This window comes from Mus caroli, chromosome 6 (assembly GCF_900094665.2).
Source record: "Mus caroli chromosome 6, CAROLI_EIJ_v1.1, whole genome shotgun sequence".
In the NCBI taxonomy this organism is placed as follows: Eukaryota; Metazoa; Chordata; class Mammalia; order Rodentia; family Muridae; genus Mus; species Mus caroli.
Window position 1 is genome coordinate 9,021,718 of NC_034575.1, and position 21,701 is coordinate 9,043,418.

General features: G+C 38.8%; 1 pseudogene; it reads left to right on the forward strand.

The window, feature by feature from the left end:
- Positions 1–20,587: 20,587 nt before the first annotated feature.
- Positions 20,588–20,741, forward strand: LOC115031407 (annotated as a pseudogene).
- The last annotated feature ends 960 nt before the right edge of the window (positions 20,742–21,701 follow it).

A 21,701-nucleotide genomic window follows, 5' to 3' on the forward strand; every position in this document is an offset into this window, starting at 1 on the left:
GGGATCAAAGGTGTGCGCCACCACGCCCAGCTCTGAACTGAGTTTAATAGTGTTTCACATTTTTGTTTCGGTAAAGATTTACTCAAACACCTTTTCTCAATACAGAGGTTGTTTGTTTATTTGTTTGTTTGTTTGTTTTTAATTTTAAACACAGTGTTTAAAATGTGAAAAATAGAACAATCTGAGGTTCCATGAAATGTGCCCTGAAATATGTTGGTAGAATAATATTAAAACAAAAAAGTCTTTGTTTTGTTTTTTAAGTCTGTTTTTGTTTTTTGTAGAGATTTTTTTTTATTTGTTTATTTATTTTTTTATTTTTTTTGGTTTGGTTGGTTAGTTTGGTTTTTGACTTTGATAGTTTCTAAAGTGAGAAAGAAGTAATGTATTGATGAGGCTTTCTATCTGGTAAATTTCAATTCCCTTGATCTAAGTTTTCAAATTTTTTTATATGTAAATTGTAATTTTCCAGACAGCATTTTGTATAGAACCCCAACATGTGACAAGTCATGTCTGCCATGATTTAGTGAGGATCAAAAACATCTGCAGACAGCTTTAATATTCAAGAAATGCGCTTTGATATACAATGATCTCACGGTTGTGAGTGTAAATAAATATGTGTTTCATAAATAACCTTTAAAATGACAATAAAAAGTGTGGTTTTTACCCTCTGACAAATGATTTTTTTTTTTTTGCTTTTACATCTAATGCTTAATCTTGAAAGAGACATTTTCAGAAATTTGTACAGTGCATTATACTTTATGATGATGTCATAATGAAGTCAGTATTTTCATTTTGACACCCATGCTGCAACCACTTGGCCATCACAACCCTGGGAAAATGTATCTTTTTTCATAAGCCCAAGTACCAGGAATGGAACACATTATTTATAGCATTTTTAAAACTCACCGTAATCAGATCAAGTGTAAAAACAATCCTGACCCTAAATGTAAAAAGATGTTTCTCCCAATAAAACAAAATCAATGTTGTCTTACATATTTTTTAACTCCTTAGAATAAAAATAAATGAGCCATTAACAAGTTAGCATTGATTTTTTTAAAGGTCAGATACAGTCTTTTTCACTAAAAATGTTTATAGAACACAAACTTTCAAATATCTGAAATTGGGGATTGAAAGATAGCTTAGTCTTTAAGAGTGCTTGCTGTGCAGCCATAAGTACTGGAATTCAATCCCAGCCCAAGCCTGTAATCCTAGCTCTGAGGGACATGGAAGATCACTGGTACTTGCTAGATTTCAGCTAAGCTAAAAAAACCACACAAGTCACAGGTTCAGGGAGACCCAGCCTCCAAGGAAGAGAGAGAGAGTGGTAGAGTAGGACTTTCAGCATCCTGTTGTGACCTCTACATGTGTATGCAGGCATGGTCACCTGTCTTACAGGTACATAGACTCAGGCGCACACACAACTCTTTAAGAATCTGAAGTTGTTTAATTGTGTTCTGCCTGGATAAGCTTGAGGGTTTGTGTTGTTAATTGTTTTTAAGATAAGTCAAATTGTGTTCTAAATATCAGCATGTACCTTTGCCTATTTAATGTATGGCAGCTACAACTTTATTCACTGAGAAATTATGCATTTATTTTCTTCAACCACTTTTTCACTTTATCTCAAAAAAAAATCCATGTTTCATTAATCTGTTTAAGTCAGAGCATTTTTATAGTTTTATGTAGGGTGGAGGTTTATTTTTCTTCTTAGGGACAGTTTACAATAGTAAGAGCTGTCCCTCACATTAGTGAGTTACGTATGTACAAATTGAAACTGTCAATTGTAAACACTGGAACGCACCATTGTGACATAAACAGTAGTAATATATTAAAATGAATGTAAATGGAAGTTAAAATTACATTACTGTGAAACGTACCTTCCAACTGTTAAGTGTCAGAGATTTGTGTTAGTGGGTAATTTTTAAAGAGCTTTGAAAATAGTGCATAATCCATGTAACCCAGAATAATTAGTTCTTTGTAACTTATTATTCAGCTTGGTGAGTGCTTTTGATTTAGCAGATTGATAACATGGTATATTTACTTAGTTGGAAACAATTATTTCTACATACTTTTTTAAAAAATGTCTGCTAGATGAAACATACAATAAACCTACCTGTACTAAAATTTGGGAGAACTTTAGGTCCTTTAAAAAGTATTAATCATTATTAGCTACATCTATGATAAAAGTGTTTATTCTGGTTTACTTAGAAATGATAAACATTTAAAGTGTTAACATCTTATGAATGCAGTGAATTAATAGAATAAACATTTTGCACACACACACAAAAAAAAGCCAAACAAACAAACAAAAAGATAAGTCAAATTGAGCTGGGCTTTGTGGCGAACGCCTTTAATCCCAGCGCTCGGGAGGCAGAGGCAGGCAGATTTCTGAGTTTGAGGCCAGCCTGGTCTACAAAGTAAGTTCCAGACAGCCAGGGCTATACAGAGAAACCCTGTCTCGAAAAAAAAAAAAAAAAAAAAAAAAAAAAAAAAGTCAAATTGTGTGAATATTATTTGTTACAGTTAATTTTTAAAAAGCTTTCAAAATATTAAAGTAGTGACTATTGGGTAAGTTCATATTGAGCTTAAGAATAAACCTGATTATAGAGGTGCACACTCAGGAGACCCAAATTCAGAGGATCACTGAAACTCAGGGGTTTGAGATCTGCCTGAGCGATGTAGTGAGAACCCCCCTGTCCAAAATATCAGAAGATATGTGCTTTTAGATCCCTGAGACTATGGATTCTGTGCGTTTTGTGTTCTTTAGTTTTTTGTTTGTTGTTTTGTATAGGACTCAGCCCTACATTAAATGCTGTTGATTTATTTGACTTTTCTTGCACAGTAATTGTCTCAGGGTTACTGTTGCTGTGATGAAACATCATGGCCAAGGCCACTCTTATAAAAAAAAAAAGAGCACTTAACTGGGAGCCTTGCTTACAATTTTGAAGGGTTAGTTTATTGTCATAACAGTAGAGAGCACTGAGCAGGCATGACGCTGGAGACATTGAATGAGGGCTTTATATCCTGATCTGCAGGCAGTAGGCAGAGGGGGCACAGGGCTTGGTGTAGGCATTTAAAACTTCAAAGCCCCCACCCCCAGTATAGAAGACATGCAAATGTAGCATCTGCAACGTGATCCAAAGACAGGAAGGCACAACATTACAGAGAAGCTACTCAAAGCCTGGGACATGAGTACTCTCAATCCACTCAGTGTCTGAAGGAACTTGGATGAAAGATTATATTGTGTTTGTGTCGTGTATATTGTACCATTTGAGTTCTGAAGGACAAGTTAATGGTTATCCTAAAAGGTAAACTGGCAAAAGTTCCTTGTACTATTAAGTCAGGAGAAGCTTCCTCAGCTTACCTGCAAAGCCACACTTGCGCATTTTTTAAAATACCGGCACTTTGTCATTTCCTAGCCTTTGCTTTTGAGGTCTTAATTTTTACTTGCTCATAATGAAAATGACCTATTGCTTTTGATGCAGACTAGCTAAGTGGTGTTGACAGAAGTCTGCTCCCACCGTTATAAGACTAACAGTGAATGTATTTTGTAAGCAGTATCACCTCCTTTATGTCACTATGACACTTTCTACCATTGACACTTAGAACTGCAATAACGTCAAACGGTGTGATGGCGGGTACCAGAGTTTTGATCCAATGAACTTTGAGCAGCAGCTAAACTACATGGCATAGTCTCAGGTTATAGTAATACAGAAATAAGATGTCCATTCTGTTAGAGCAAGATTAAAATGTAGATGGGAGTGAAAAACCAAATGTCCTAACAAATCTAAGAACAGCATGTTAAGAAATAGTCTTAAGGCTGGAGAGTGGAGCCTGGTGCCTCTGAGTTCAAGCCCTCACACCCCAAAAGATGTGGAGAGCTCTAACTTTAAATTATTTAAAAAACAAATCTCTCCTCGTAATTACTGCAAATAAAAACAAACAACTTATTTCTGATAAAGGTTTATTTTGCATAAATATTAAGACCACAGCCAATAATAAGTAGCCAACTAGCATGGTCCTATAACTGGGAACCTACCTTCCAGTTAGATACATTTTTTTGTCTGTTGTATTGTTTTTGCAGAGCTAACCATTAAACTTGTCAAAGAAGCTTTGTGTATGCTGGGCAAGCATTCTACCGAGTTACATCCTCAGCCCTAAATATTCTTTTCTTCTCTCATATTCCTACTGGGTAACTCTGACCTTTTGCCACTGGGCCTCTATTCCGACTCATATTATACAATTCATGAAAGACTTCTTATTCAAATTATAATATTACTAGAACTTTCTCTAAAAACAACTCCCCAACCTTGATTGGGGCAGGAACTGGAGCAATTTAGTACACAAAAATAAAGTGACCCACCATTTTTTAAGATGAGGTGTGTAGGTGGAAGGTAAGGGTGTGGGGGTGGTACTTCACCTCATCTCTTCACCCCTATTCAGATTAGTCTTGGGTTGAGCAGAGCCTAAGTATAAGCAGCATTTCAAAGGCACAGAAGGCAAAGAAGATGCTCTCCACACATCCAGCCTTCTGTGGATAGGGATTAGTGTGCCTGCCTCCTGTTGTTCATGTGCTTTCCACAGTGGCCCCACATCTCTCAGCATTCTCATTGCTCTGTCATCATAAGTTAAACAGATATTGTCTGTGAAAGCTATAGTTGACAATATTGAGCAGCTTTGTACATTAAGGAATGGGGAAAATAGTTTCTCTTATTAATCCTACTAAACTTGATGTAAGCTATACAGTGTATTTTCCATCTTTTATTAGAATAGGTTACACTATTGTTTTCTTATTTCCCCCTTCTGCCAAATGTGGGTCTTAGATCTGATATTCTTATTTCATGATATCCTACAAGCACATATCGTAAAGCATGTATACATCCCTATATATCACTAGTAAGATACCACATTTCTCTGACAAACATCTGTCAATACTCAGTACACAGGAACACTGACAAGGAGCCCAGAAAGACTGCCTCTCTGTAAGCGAACTGCTTAAAATGGTCTATGCATCACCAAGACTTTGAAGTTCTAGAAACACTCTACTTCTTTTACTTCCCAATTGAAGAATTGCTTAAAGGTATTTTCTTCCACAGTAAGCATTTTTTATTTAGTTTATCTAGAACTACAGACAAAAGTACTAGCAGCAGGCTGCCTCTCTGCATTCTACATTGCCTGCTTTAGACCATTCACTCTAATAGGATTCCAGTTGAGCTGCAGAGGCATTTAGCCAGGTCAGTTGGCTGTATCCAGAATTAATTGGAACTCAGACTAGTGCAAATAACAGATGCATTCAACTGTAATTATTTTGCAAGGCTAAGTTACTTTGTGGCTTAAAAGTTGTTACTGTAAAGGTAGCCTAGATCCATGCATAATTGTTCTTACTATGAGAAATGCTTTTCATTTCAGGAAATAGGTAATATAATCATGTAGTTATCTGGATTACAGTTTTATCTTAAATTAAAGACCATATTTCCAAGAAGAAACATAGATTCCAATCCATTTATTTCAAGGAGGACAGGATGTTAAAGGTGGAACTGAGGCCTCCCTGTTGTCATTCAAGCCTTCTCCCACTGAGCTGCATCTCCATTCTTTTTATTTTGAAGCAGGGACTGGCCACAGAAGACAGGTTCCAGATTCACTGGCTGGTTCCTGCTTGTTCAGACAGCTTTCTTACAACTCAGGTCCATCTGCTTAAGAATGGCCCCACCCGGGCTGGACCCTCTTCCAACATTTAACAATTTAAAAAAAAAAAATGCCTCATAGACATAACCGTATTCCAGTTCGATGAAAACAGTTTCCCAATTGATGTTCCTTCCACCTGGTGTGAAACTGACAAAGACTAAGGAGATACCATAGAAAACATTTCTGAGAGTGTTTCTAGGAAGGTATACTTGAGAATAGAAGACTTAACCTAAACATTGGTGGCACCATTCCACTGGCTGGCATCCCGGGCTAAATACAAGGGTCAAACAAACTGTACATTAGCATTCATTTCTTTATGTCCTCCTGCCTGTGGACATAATGGAACAAGTCTCATTATACTCCTGTTACCATGCCTTCCCTGTCAGAGGGGACTGACATCAAACTGTGACTCAAAAGAGCCCCTTCTCCCTTCAGCTGCTTTTCCCAGATATTTCATCACAGAAGCAAGGAAAATAACTAATGCACAGTCCAAAAGAACCTCAATGGAGTCATTCCAGGACAAACTGAGTTATACCAAACCCAGTTCTAAAACAGAGAGAGCAAAATGATGTTGTAGATGGAGAAATGGACCAGTAAGCCGTGTTCATGGGCACTACATGTAGAGATGAACATCAGTAACCCAACACTCAAGAAATTGTTCCTAACCAAAACGTGCATATTCTCTTCAAACACATTCATGTTAGAACTTTATACTATCATGCTACTGTAACATCTACATTATGCCACTGTAACATCTACTATAATGCTAGTGTAACTATGCTACAGTAACTAATACAAACCTGGGTAACTTCTGCTACAATGTACTATTGCCTGGTGACCTCTGTGCAGCACAACTTGAAGCCATCAAAAATTATAAAGCAGAAAATTATAACAACGGCTTACTCTATAATAAAATTAAGGGGAAGATCATTCACACTAGAATGCCCCTGAAACCATTGCACTCTAAATACCCTGATATAGCTGTTACAGTTGTGTTGTGGTATAAAGTGTCCCCAAGACCCAAGGGGCCTCAGTTGTGGCCTTGCTTTGGGAGGCTCTGGAAGCTTTACAAATCAGTGCCTGACTAGAGGAAATGGTTTTGGAGTCTTGGGGGTTTATTTGTTTGCTTTTGTTCCTGGCCCCTTTCTGCTTGCCATGAAGTGGGCAGCTTTCCTTCATCACAAGGCCCTGCCTCTGTGATATTCTTCCCAAGCTCATGCGGCCAAGAGACCATGGATTGAAAACCTGGAACTCACAGCACAAGTAATTCCTTCATTCCTTGACTTTCTTTCCTTGGGCAACTGGTCATAACGACATGAAGGCAGATAATAATATTCTTTAAAACTCCAAAAAGTGACCAGGATTAATATTAGCAGTTCTACTCTTTTAAAATGAAAGATTAGTTTCATTATCAAACTCTTATAGCATTTAATAAAAACTTAAATCTCATTTTGACTCAAAGCTGCTCCTAATGTACCCCAGTATGGGCCTTATTTCTGCAGTCAGAAGCGATTGAAGTGGAGGATGGGCGTTCACCACTCAGTTTCTTCAGCTACTTCTCTCTCCACTCTTGGACTGGTAGCTGTGAGGACTCAACACAGAAAAATTTGAGGAAAAGGAACAGATGACGTTGTTATTTTGCTTTACTTTGCTTCACTTAACGTAGATGACCGTGCGTTTAATTCCCTTTAAGCTGGTAGAAATTCGTCATCCATTTCACTTTTGCAGGGAGCAATCCACCAGCTCCCCCTTGGGAACAGCATGGGGATCCATGAACTGTACTCTTGCCAGTAGTTCCATTCCAGAGACTGTATCTAAGAGTCTCCTTACCCTACTACAAATCTCACCTTGGAAATAGCATAGAGGTAGCCATAACCCTGTGGCCTGGAGGAAATTTGTGGATACAAAAATGCCTAAGTAGATATACTCATTAAGAATAGTGGATATCTTAAGTAAGGGGGTTATGTGTAATCCAAATTTCACTTTCTTGTCCTTCATAGTCTACACTATGTGGGTATACATAGTCTTCAAAGATCAAATAATACAAATAAGAAATGTTTCAGAGAAAGATATTTGAATGTGTTTGGGAAAGTGTATATAGCTCAGTCTAGCATATACAAGGCTCTAGAATCTATGTTTAACATTTCCACACATACATGTATGAAATGGTAATTCATGTGTGTGTGTGTTTGTGTGTGTGTCATTTAGCTCCATCCAGTGTAAGCAAAATAATCACTAAAGCTTAGTTTTATCATTGCTCATAATTATAATCAAAACTGATCCAAATTGACTATATTGGCAGACTTTATTTTTTCTGGAAACATTTACTAAGTCATTTAAACAGGTTTTACAACCGGTATTATTCAAAGCAATGTAGTACATAGTAATGTAGTCCATAAAACATTTCAGTCATAAAATCCATTTTCTGTTGAAGACGCTGTAATGTTTGTCCTCCATTTAGGAAGTGATTTTTCAGAGAATAGGAACATGACATGCCCAACAACTGAAGATTTTGGAAAACCAATTTGATTTTTTATGAAGTATCATTGTGGAAGTTAATATGTCACTTATGAATTACAAGATGATATAGGTGTGTTATGCTGACACTGGTAAGGTGATTAAGCTTTTAGAGTGATGTGAGTTCAAAGAACTAAGCAATTGAGGACTAACTGCTTTGTGGAATGCACGCGCAGCACACCAGTCACCCATCTGCTGGGACTGTTCTAGGATTCTACGGGTGCAGCTCCTCACACAAAGGCAGTGAACACCTTGCTGGGGTGAAGATTCTAACCCTCAGTAGAAAGTGTGTTTTGCAGGGCATGTTCCAGGGTCTGAGAGCCCTTTAAGCCTTGCATCTCACCTTTAAACAAACACTAGAATTCCCTGCAGGCTTTATAAAACTCAAACCCTCAGGACATCTCCAATGGACTTGAGATTTCACATGGTAACAATGTTCACTGGAAATGAGAAGGTTGACTGGTTCAGGAAGAAATGCCTGTTTGCACAAAACACGTGCTTCATTAACTAAAGTGAAAACTAATTAACATACTTTGTCTTCTAGCCACATCCAGTGGCACTCCCCAATCACATATACAAGCCCAATGTAATTGGAGAAAGGGTTTTAACTATAAATTTGGTTTCTCAATGGAAAATTACAGAGGAAGGAAAAGAGACACAAAAGTCAGGAAGAGATTGTAATCATTACACTCAGAAGGTGTTAAGAAAGGGATGATGGTCGGGACGATGGCTATTCATAAATAAGAAACGTGGGGCCAGAAAAATCCCTGTGGGTGGTGTTTAAATACTGTGCTGGGGAGATTAGATGCTGACACTATGTGGGGGTTCGTACCAGAGATTGATAGTGACAAGGTCTAGTGTGTGAGCCTGGGACTGAGTAGAATTAAGGTGGAAAAATAAGATTGAGAAGAGACAATTTAATGAAACATTGAAGTCTTCACTTTATGTGAATATTCATGTTCTCAGGAGAAACTAGACTGGATGAGTGTGTGTGTGTGTGTGTGTTCTTTCACAGTGTTAAGAATTAAAGCCAAGGCTGTCCATGTGTTGGTCAAGCACTCCACTACTAAACTTCCCTCCCAGACCCATTATATATTATTCAATAAATCACAGGAAATGCATCAATAATTTTCATTTCAAGCACCAAGTACTTTCAATTCTAAATCATTTTTGCCTCGTCTCTGTAGTTCTGAGATGGGAAGAAATGACATTTCTACTAGAAGTTTCCTAAGAGCCAAGCAAGCACTATTTCTGCCACACTACCTGAAGCAGATGAAGCCTGGTATCTCACTAGAGACAATCCTAGGAAAAATGAGTTAATTTTAACAACCTGAATTGTGACTCTCTGATGCAGGATGTTAAAAAGCGAACACTTTCTGCAAGAGTCGTTCCAGACTCCAGGGGAAGCTTGGTCTGTCTGAATAATAATCAACCATAATGGTAATAGCAAGTGCAGCTCACAGGGGCACTAAGCTTTAATGACTCAATATTTGTGGAACCTTTTGAGCACCTCTGAAGTTATGTAAGCATAAATGAATAAGTAGAGACGTCATATACCATTGTTATTTCTGCCTTAAATCTTTCCTGACAATTTCTTTTACTACCTTGTAAGATGGGTATTATATGAAAAGCTTTGGGAGAAATAAAATATAAAATAATATATAGTAGTAGTTCCAGGAGAAATAATCATACTATCATATTAGTGAAAGAGAATAAGGTCATTAATTGCCCCTCTAAAAAGTAATTTCTATGCTGTTAAAAAAATGAGATTCTGGAATGAAAAAATTTTATATAAATGTCTGTAAGACCTTGAAAAACAATTTGCTTTATTTTTCTTATGAAGGAGACAGAAGGGATTTTTGGAAGTTCTCTGTTTTGAAGACATTTTGTTTTCACTGTTTAACTGATCACTTGATATAAATTTTACATATTGTCTTTATCTGCCTTCTACCATGCCTCTCTGCCCATCCTGCATCACCATCACTGTCAATGTGATAACATAGTATGCTTAATCAACCAGCATGAAATGTATCCACAGCCCTATATGTAGAAAACATCAACATGCTTTCTAAAACGTACCATGGAATTATAATATTGTTTTCAAGTTCGACCGAGACAGCTAAAACTGGAGTTCAGAGGCCCACTATCTTTTCAGCGAGTGTTATGGAACACTTAGATTTTCACCTTACAAAGATTCATGTGGTTGGAAAAAACATCCTTCAACATGAACACTCCAAAGGGAGGGCCTTCTCATTTTCTGCAGTGAATACCATTTACCTCTGGACAAAAGGAGCCTCTGGGAGTGAGAAGGGAGCGGGCTAACAATTGGGTCACTGCTTTGTGAAGTGAAGAATTCTATTTATATCAACTGCATACAAAGTTTAGAGGTGTTTTGACTTCCTGCAAGAAGGCAGTTTTATAGTCCTGTTATCCAAGCATCATAGCCATTACCAAGTTCATCAGAGCAGCTAGCACTACATGTAAGAGATACTTGCCATTGTGCCTGTAGACTGTCCCTCTTAGAAGAAGGGGCTGGGTTCTAGTTACCTGCCCATTACCTTCCTCTCAGCTCTATTCCATTCTGCCCCAACAGCACAGTGTTCTGTCGAGAGAGTCGCTAGAGTTTTACATAGGGCTGAGCGTTAGCTAAAGTAGGAGACTCTCATCTATATAACTATGGGAGAGACACTGTCTATGCTGGGGTGAGAAATTTTTGGTGGTGTATTCTGAGGTTGCATATGTACTCATTCTATGCATGCAAGCCTAAAAAACTCTGTTTATCAAGTTGGACTAGGATGGAGTTGTTCTTGAGTCTGCCCATTGGTGCCTTATCAGCAGTGAGTAGGTGCTTGTTTGTATTTCTCCAAGGAAATGTCACACTACAGAGGACACAGGTGTGTGTGGGGGGTGGGGGTGGGATTGATGCAAAGTCTTCAATCTAAAGGTCTCTACAGCCTTCCACACCTGTGTTCTGCTTTCTGGGCCATGCCATCAGTGTTTAGGACTACAAAATACCTATTCCACAATCTCTCAGTCCATTTCCTTCCCCCCATTCCTTAGGGCCCTTTCCTGGACTCTCTTGACTGGCTCATGTGCAGGCATAGTCTCCATACATAAATCCTATCAGTAGTCAAGAAAGAGCTATTAGTGTATGTGGCCACTAATTGTAGCACTGAAGATGTCCTACAGGCAAGAGACCAAACTTCATTTAGGATTCTGCTGTGATGGAAATGAAGACAGGTGAATATATGATGACATAGAGATGAAGTGCTTGCTACAGCTTCAGCCAGTGCCATATTGAGTTGTAGAGCAAAGAGCCTGGCAATTCTAAGTTAGAGCCCTATTCCCAGACTCATGATCCTCCACGATTTTGAAACCCAAGCAAAGAATGGGTTTTGAAGTTGATTCTCCAAGTGAATAATGGATTCCACATGTGGACAAGGTCAGTATACACATACCATAAAGCCACAGGAGGCCTATACAGGTGGCCTTGTCCCACAGTATTTTGGACAAACAATGAAATTAACGTTTGCATCGAACTATTTATTACTGATCTTATGTTCTTATCAAACTGCATTTATTTATATGAAAATGAAAGACAAATTCTTTTATTTAATGGTTTGTTGGGTTGATACACATTCTTGCCCAACCCAAGGCTGCTCCCAATCCCCCACCCTCCATTTCCCAAGTGCTGAGTCTACACCCCAACCCAGTTTGATAGCTATTTCACATTCTCTTTTACTCTGGTATTGCTTGTTTGTCTGTGGAGTAGTAAGGACAGAAGCAAGTTTCCCACATGCTACTTTACCAGCAAGCTGTATCTCAGCCTTCCCTTTCCTTCTGATTTTGAGGCAAGATCTCACTATGTTGCCACACTGACTTTGAACTCACTATGAAACACAAGCAGGCCTTGAACTTGTGATCTGCTTGCTCCAACCCCACCAACAAAGCTGGGATGCCAGTTCTCATTACCAGACTTAGTACATTCTTTTATTCGGAGGGACTGGGCCTGATTATGTAGCCATACTTATAGCTTTCCTTTGTGCAAGGTTTAGCGGCAGAAGAGAAGAAATTATTAAGTATCTTAATAATATTCCACACTATACTATAAAAGAAGAGAGGGAGGGAGAGGCATGTTATGCAACCTTTGAAGTTTCCCTAAACTCTTACTTTAAAATGCAGACATCAAAGTGTGACTCTCTTGCTGCTGCGAGCAAAGCACTAATCTGTACTTAAAATGAAATGTGTTTAAAATTATATTAAGCCTGCAGAGATGATTGCTTATTATGTAGACATTTGCAATACAATAAATTGAAAGATCATTGTAGAGCTATATTTTAGGCAACAGAACTTTAGGAAGAACCCTTCATTTTACAGGTATAAGGAAGTTGAGAATCAGAGCTCCAAATGTTCCAAGTTATTCTACATTCGTGTTTATCCTTAATGGCTTTGGTGTTTTTCAATTTAACCATTTTATGGCAAAAGCAGAATTTGATTTGCATGTCACAAAAATATACTGTGTCAAGAACTATATGTACAATATAATACAATATACACTATAATTAATATTATGTATATATACACATATGTGTTATGTGTGTGTATATGCTGTTTTGTTGTTCCTTCATGGGAAGTATTATTTAAATAATTTACTCATTTATAAGTGAGTTTTCTCATATTTAGTGGTAGGATTTCTACATTCTGACATATGCACTGTAAATATTTCCTGTATTTTGCTTACCTTTCCTTCATTAAACAATTTAATGAATAGGAATTCTTACTTTAATAATTTCAACATTTCTATAGTTGCTGCATGCATATATTTTCTTGTTTTCTGGCAAAAGCTTGGTCTTTCTTTTCATGGTTATAAGTCTGTCAAATCTTTAAATAATTTTTTATAAACTATGAAGGACCCGGGTTTGTATTTTTCAATAGTATGAATAATGCAAGTGACCTGACACCACTATCGAGAAAGCTGTACTGTGTTTACTAAACTACAAGCCACCATGAGTTTCCTGCTTTTTTTTTCATTTGTTCACTTGACAGGTCTTATAGAGGGAGTTTATGTAATAAATCCTTGACAGTAGAATCCCACTCATCTGGTAATAACATAAAACCCAACCTCTGAAATTTAACCAATAAGATTAAACCTTCATCCCTCACATTTCCAGAGGGTTAGAGTTTAAGTGTGCAACAGGGATGCCATGATAAAGCCAACCAACTGTCCTCCCTCTCTTTATGGGTCAGCTAAGCATTTGCTGCCCTTTCTCAGGCTTGCCAACTCACGACCTGATGGTGGTTGCTCACGTCCATGTTTCAGGCAAGATGAAAACCAAGGGAGGATTGAGTAGTATATCCTTCAAAAAGAAGCAAGAATGTTCCAGGAAACCTTCAGCCTTGTTTTTCATGAGAGAACTCTGAATACAGCAGGGAACCACAACATACAATCATGTGCTTGGAGAGATTGCTGCACAAACAAAACCATGTTTTTGTGTGACGACAAGAAGAATGTGAAGCGGGTAGAAACTAACAGTATATGCTTAAAAGTATATCATCAAAGATAGACACTACTTTTAGCACAAAATAACATCAATTAGTTATCAGAAGTTCCACTATGAAATTGCAGTGAATTACAGCAAAGTGTATGATGTATCTATATAATTACATAACATAGAAAAGAAAAAAATAACAAATCTATGTGCTACAACAATATAAAGAGCATAAAAAAAATCCTTCTAACAACAATGAGACTTAACTCACCATGTTCTGCTATACAGGTCAAACTTAAATTGTCCTAACAACAGATTATACAAAACCAGCTATCACACGAGTAGGGAAAACTCTCAATATGTGGCTGTTGCCCAGGTACAGAATTTTGAGATCCTGAATAAAACAGAAGTTTTTAAACACAACTGAAATGGAAAGGAACTTAATTGTTATCATTATCTTTCAATCTCCATTATCACCCTGGAATATGATTTTTTAATTAGAAAGTGTGTTCTACAATTACAGTTAACAAGACATACTGGTGCATATATAAAACCGACTTTTCTTTAATACCATGATTTCCATGGAAAACTGCTGCCCAGTAAGACTTTAAGAGAAAATTGAGGTTAAGTCATTTGTCAGAGAACATCTATTTCTAATTTCAAAGGTTATTAAAACCATTTGAGAAGTTCTCTTTACCACATTCTCTCATTCCACTTCATAGCTCTCTTATTGAGCTCCATGGGGCTTGGGAGCTCATGCCAAGCCAGTCCCTGTGCAGGGACATTTTAGTCTGTTGGCTTATTGCATAATCATTAAGAAGACTGGTATTTTTTTTCTAAAGTAATTTTCATATTTCTGATTAAACTTTCCACTAACTTATTTAAAAAGTTGTGGGGCACATTAAAGATGTCTGATAAAGTAAATTAATTCTAAGTTGAAACCTCATTTCAGCCACTATTACATATTTTATTTCAATTCAGTTAATTCATTAATTTAAAAAATTCATTAGAATCTTCACTCTAAAGGTAATTTTTTTGGCAATATATTTTTATTAGATATTTTCTTTATATACATTTCAAATGCTATCCCAAAAGTTTCCAATACCCTCCCCCCGCCCTGTTCTCTTTCCAAGGCTGGCATCAAACTTCCTTCTTGAGCCTCCTAATTGCTCTGAGTGCAGGTATAAACTATCCTTTTCAGCAAGAGTTAACACGTACTAACAGGCTTTTTGGATCATTACATAAGTAAAACGCCAAAACTAGAGAGACAGAAGAAAGTATCATTAATATAGTCATTCATTCATTCATTCATTCATTCATTCATTTATATTTACAATGCTTACTCATATCTTCTTGTCTGTTGCCTCAGTTGCTTCAGGCAACCTTCAATTGTAGTTTTCTTCTAGGTCTTCAAGCAAGAACTAGTAAGAATTCACTCTTATTTTGGGATGGGCAGTGTGAATTACTTCTTGAAGGTTTCTCTCTGAACCTTGTGTACCAATGCAAAGGCAAGAATTGTCCTGAGCTTCACAGTCAAACTTTAGCACACACATGCTCCTTTACCCAGACCCTATGTCATAGCTTTTCTACAAGGATGGTTTGTTTTTATTATCTATGCTAATAGCTAAAATGTATGGTTATAAACAAATGATGGAAACCTGAAGTTCTTCATTTACAGATAGAAACACTTTGCCTAGTTTTATTAAATGACCTTATACACATACACACACACACACACACACACACACACACACATTACTACTACTACTACTACTTCTACTACTACTACTATTACATTAGTTGGTTTACTTTGTGTGTCTGTGTCTGCATACATATACGTGTATGTGCATGTATATATGGGTCGAAGGACAGCTTTCTGGAGTTGGTTTCTCTCCCTTCATCATGTGAACCTTAAGGATTGAAGTCAGGTCTTAAGTCTTGGCGCCAGTCCCTTTAACTGATGAGCCATCTCACTGGCCCCTTTTCACGATTTTAACACCTTTCCGTTGACAGCATCGTTAGGAATAGGTAATTCTTTTTTACTATAGTCTAAATTTTGTCATTTAGAAAATTCCAAAAACCTGGCCTAGCAAATTCACATAAAGCCTTGAAAATTCATTGTTCTTTAATGACTTAAAAGGACATTTCTTACTCTAACTTAAACATGTCTTGATGCCTAATTAAAAATAAAGTAAGCATTTCTCATGCAGTGAGTTTTCATATCACTTTATTAGCATGATAAATAATGTTAAATTTTATAGTCAACAGCCTGTTAACTTTTGTGCTTGCCCATAAAACCTTAACTGTAATGAAAACATGTGGAGATTACTTTGGAAAACAATCAACTATATTAAAATTAATTAAGACCTTTTACAATACATAGTAATTAATATTTTGTCAGTCTAAATAGCAATTCAATAGACTGACAAATTTCAAAACCTTTTTTAAACAATGTATCAAAAAGCCCTTATCAATTAGTCAAACATCAAATAATGCTGTTTTAACACAGTTTTATATCTATCTAGTAAGATTGACATAGTCTGTACTGTTATAATAGTAAGATTAATTAATTTATATGTATGTGTAGTGTGTGTGTGTGTCCTTATGTGTACGCAGGCACGTGTGCCACAGCCTGAGTGGGAAGCTCAGAGAACATCCTCAGCCTTGACTTACTTTTTGTTTGAGAGAGGTTCATTTGCTCACTGTTGTGTCTGCCAGACTATCTGGCCTACAAGTTTCTGATGATTTTCCTCTCTGCATTTTCCTTCTTCTGGTGGGGACATGTGCCGCAGACCCTCTGGACCCCTTGTCTGCATGGAACGGGTCTCTGGTCACAGGTGGGCAAGGAGTTGGAGGAAATTGAATGACAGACAGATGCACACAGGAGAGGTTGTGTAGAATCTGAATGTAATTTGTCAAATTGAGCATCAAACTTTTTATACAGAAGAAAATAGGGAAGTTAGGTGACTCATTGGCAAGGTACAAATGAGGTTACCGGATACTTAATGACTCTTACACAAAACAGAGGAATGTAAACACAAAGACTGGCAGGAACTGGGCAATAAAATAACTGAGACAAAGTCAGTCCTATCTAAGGTCAGCTATAGTCTTAGAAGCCAGGTGTGAGGTCTTTACACTACTAGGGCAAGGGCTTTCACACATGAGTCTTGATTCTAATTAGGGAGTTCCGTTCTAGCTAACCATCTCATGAATAATGCAAGACTCTAAAACCACAGCCGGATCTACTTCCTAAACCATTGTAAATTCCTGTATATGGGAGCTACTTGGCTTTTATTCTAAGTGATAGTGTAATACCAGAGGCAATTCTGAATGTCACTGAATAGGCAACATTCTTACTGAANTCCAAGCCCATGGTCAGCTCAAGGACTTTCTAGAATGTTAGAACACTGGCGAAGGCTTAGTTATGTCAGAATTCAATCTTAAAAGGCGCTTATAATAAGATAATACTAAAAGAGAGCACATGGATCCATACACCAGACTAATGGGGGAATAGGGTATGAGTATATGGGTTAATGAGAACACCAAAGCTCCAAGAGGTGAGTTTCCATGAAACTCTTTGCCTCATGAGCGCTTCCAGGCCTCTCGGCCTGCCAAGCACACTTCACAGGAGTGTGTGTGGCAGATATGGTGGAATTACAAGTGCACTGGAGCTACCAAATCTTGCTTGTTGCATGGCATCTGGGGATCTGAAGACCAAAGGTTAGGTTGTCAGGTTTGCATGATTTAGCCACTGAGTCATATCCTCAGCCTCAGTAAATTTATGAGTATTTCATGTTTCTGGAAAATAAGAGGGAACATGATAAAGGGAACAGCTTAAGTGACTGGAGAGGATGTTCTCTGAATTTCCAAAAAGTCACTTTGAAAGTTGTTCTCATTGGGAGAGACAAAGAAAATAGTCACTCTCTCCATCAAACTAGCAGTGTAACTCCACTCAAGAGGACAAATGACCCATGAATTCATATCTCACTCTCTCAAAGCCCCTCATAAAAATGTGAACACTTTTATAGTGAGTACTAAGACTCAACATTAGTTTTAGAAACTATAGAATCATTCAAATCACTGCAGACACAGAATTTTAACGATAAGCAACATACATTCTAGAAAAGGTAATAACCAGGCACTTGGATACACAAAGAATTCTACCTGCTAAAGCTTGCTGGCATCTCTTCAAAAGCTTTCATATTTGCAACTATGTTTTAAATTCCTGCTAACAATTTTAACCAAAAAGAAGGTGTTCATTCCCATCTTGGTTAGTGTAAGCTCAGCAGAAGGACAGGCAAGGATCAAAACACTAACAAAACAAAGTAAGCACACAAATACAACAACAACAACAACAACAACAACATAAAGGAACATGAGCTTCTTTTCAGGGATGTCAGATTCCCATAACAGCAAATACCAAGGCCTACATCCCCATGTCCAGCATCTGGGCCTGTTAATGCAATGTTCTGGGTTTCAAAGGGTTTAGTGCCACCACTCATCCAACTCTGCTGTCTAAAACGCAAATAAAATATAGGGAGGTTTGTTACCTCTAGAAGGGAGAAATTTCCAATGTAATGCCAAGCAAAGAGAAACATGGTCATTTTAAAAAGGCTTTTATGCACCCATGTGCATAAAATGTTCATATATATGTGGGGGCCTTGAACAACAAAGACATCAGATTCACCATGAGGTGGAGTGTGGAGAGCTGTGCTGCGAGCAATCGCCATTATAAGATGGCGCTGGCCTCCGCTGTGCCTAACTAGTAAACAAGCCTTGTGCGCAAGTGCGAGAATGAACTCACTCCTAGTCACTGCCCATTCTCGGGTTGGAATAGTGGGGTGATGGGCAAGCAACGAATCAGGAACTGTCACGCCACATCAGGTGCTGATACGTCATGGCTGAGGGCTATATAAGCAACTCCATTTTCTGGGGTCGCGGTCTTCCTGAGAAGTAAGCAATAAAGCTTTGCCGCAGAAGATTCCGGTTGTTCCAGGTTGTCCTGAGTGCGTTCTTGCTGGCGGGGACAAAAGCTCGGGATAGTGGAGGCCATTCAAATTGGATGCTAGAAACCAAACTCAGATCTGCTGACAGTGCAGACAGTACTCTTAACCATTGAACCATCTCGACTGCTCCATAAATGGGGGGTGTGGGAAGTTTATTTGGGGAAGCCTAAACAGAAATGTAATTCATAAGTTAAATTGGAAGCACCAAAGCATTTTAACAATATTACTAGAGTTTGATACACCCTATTATTGTCTTTTAATATCTATTAGGGGTTTCCACCCCACCTCAGACAGTATTGTACAGAGAAAAGACACAGCAACCTTTAGATTTATAATAAGCTTAAGAACACTAGAGCTGCCCTGCCAGAGGGGAGGTGTCCATTTTTTCAGGTACTTCTCAGCCATTCGGTGTTCCTCAGGTGAGAATTCTTTGTTTATCTCTGAGCCCCATTTTTAATGGGGTTATTTGATTTTCTGGAGTCCACCTTCTTGAGTTATTTATATGGATACAGAAAATGTGTTACATTTTCACAATGGAGTACACTCAGCTATTAAAAAGAATGAATTTATGAAATTCCTAGGCAAATGGATGGACCTGGAGGGCATCATCCTGAGTGAGGTAACTCAATCACAAAAGAACTCACATGATATGTACTCACTAATAAGTGGATATTAGCCCAGAACCTTAGAATACCCAAGATATAAGATACAATTTTCGAAACACATGAAACTCAAGAAGAACGAAGACCAAAGTGTGGATACTTTGCCCGTTCTTAGAATTAGGAACAAAACACCCATGGAAGGAGTTACAGAGACAAAGTTTGGAGCTGAGACAAAAGGATGGACCATCTAGAGATTACCATGCCTGGGGATCCATCCCATAATCAGCCTCCAAACGCTGACACCATTGTATACACTAGCAAGATTTTGCTCAAAGGACCCTGATATAGCTGTCTCTTGTGAGGCTATGCTGGGGCCTAGCAAACACAGAAGTGGATGCTCACAGTCAGCTATTGGATGGATCACAGGGCCCCCAATGGAGGAGCTAGAGAAAGTACCCAAGGAGCTGGAGGGATCTGCAACCCTATAGGTGGAACAACAATGTGAACTAACCAGTTACCCCCCCTCCCCCGCCTCCCAGAGCTCATGTCTCTAGTGGCATATGTATCAGAAGATGGCCTAGTCGGCCATTAGTGGAAAGAGAGGCCCATTGTTCATGCAAACTTTATATGACTCAGTACAGGGAACACCAGGGTCAAGAAGTGGGAGTGGGTGGGTGGGGGAGTGGGTGTGGGAGGGTGTGGGGGACTTTGTGATAGCACTGGAAATGTAAACAAAATAAATACCTAATAATAATAATTAATAATAATAATAATCAACCCTCAATGCTATTTTTCTACTCCCCTGTGGTGATCCCTGAGGCATCACTTGTTATGTTCTATCTGGGCTATTCCTACTCCATCAGGCCAGCCCTCGTGCTCATGACCCACTTACCTAGTGAAAAATTCCTTCCTTCTTCCTCTTTGCTCTCTTCCTCATCCCTACCTCAGACCCCAAACCCAGAAACCTTTTCTCTGCCCCCTCTCTTCTACTCAACCCAGCCTGTAGGCATACTCACTAATGAATCGGCAATAGCTTTGTGGAAAAGTTTTGTACAACAAAAGCTGACTTACATGAGAGTTCACTTATCTTGGAGCGACCAGGTCTTGGAATACAGTATTTGGCATTAAAATAATGTAATAATGTGTTTTGTTTCTCTTGAAATGAGGCTACAACAGTCTTTGGGTACAGGAAGGTGATTTCCGATGCTTGGATGTTCTGATAAGATATGGGACTTAAATTTGAGAAATAAAGGAACAGTATGTTTTATTTTGTTTTTTAAAGAACTAATTACCTGTCCTAGCGGTGTTGCATCTGTGGCTGCTGTGTCCATGTGTATCAGTGAGTAGTGGGTCCAAGTGTATCAGTAGGTAGCAGAGAGAAGAGGGGCTAGGTCTATGTTCAGTGTTTTGACCTGTGGGCATTGAATGATTACAAGTCCAACATTCCCTGAGAAAAGCAAGCCTGAGTCTACCAGGGCTGCAAGGCTCAGATGGGTTCCCAGAGTGAGGAGCAAACCAGAGACTAGGAGAACTCTACCTGGGACCATGGGCCTTGGGTGGGAGTGAGCCCAAGACATTATACCATTTGGTTGGGCCAGGTAGGAATGAGCCTGAGAAAACCATCAGATCCTTGCCATGGGGCACAGGCAAGGAGCTAGCCTGCAATGACTGCCAGTCCAGTGCCATGCAGGTCTGGGGAAATAGAGGGTCCAGACTGTGCTGGAGATGACCCTTGCTCAGTGCCATAATGCACAAGTGGGCCACAGCATTCCTGGGACCACTTCTGAGACAACCACAGATACTCAGAGACCCCAGGCTCCACTAAGAGGAGAAAGTAAGTGGTGGAGAGATGAAAGAGAAAGAGAAACAGAAGGATGTGGGCACAATGAAGAGAGGCAGAACTGCAGACTCAAGGGTAGTGAGGACAGCCTGATGTGAGTAGTATCATGGTAGGGTCCTGGCCTGCTGCCACCAGAGACAACTTCTAGATCCTTGCCCTGCAGTAGCAGGGTTCTGTTATCACAGGCCAGGCAGATGTCCTTGGTCTGGGCTGTCCCTGGGGGCATGTTGATGTCCCAGGGATTTGCAGAACTACCTACCCCTAACCTGGGCATCCTAGGAGAGCTGGCCCTGAGCCTAGCCAGTTGCATTACTCCAGAGTGTGACCCTGCACATCAATCAAGACGCATAGCAGAGCTGTTTCTGGATGCTGGAGTTGCAGGTAAGCCAGTCCTGAGGGTATAAGCATGGAAGAGCAGGCTCTGACATTTGTCACCTGTGCAATGGCATGGAAAAAGGAGATACCTTTTGCTTGCCCTTCACTACCTTCTGTAGACAAGAGAGTACAGGGAGTACAGGTCTAGCACCTTTTCCTGAGCAGCAGAGGAGAGCTGGCCCTGATGATC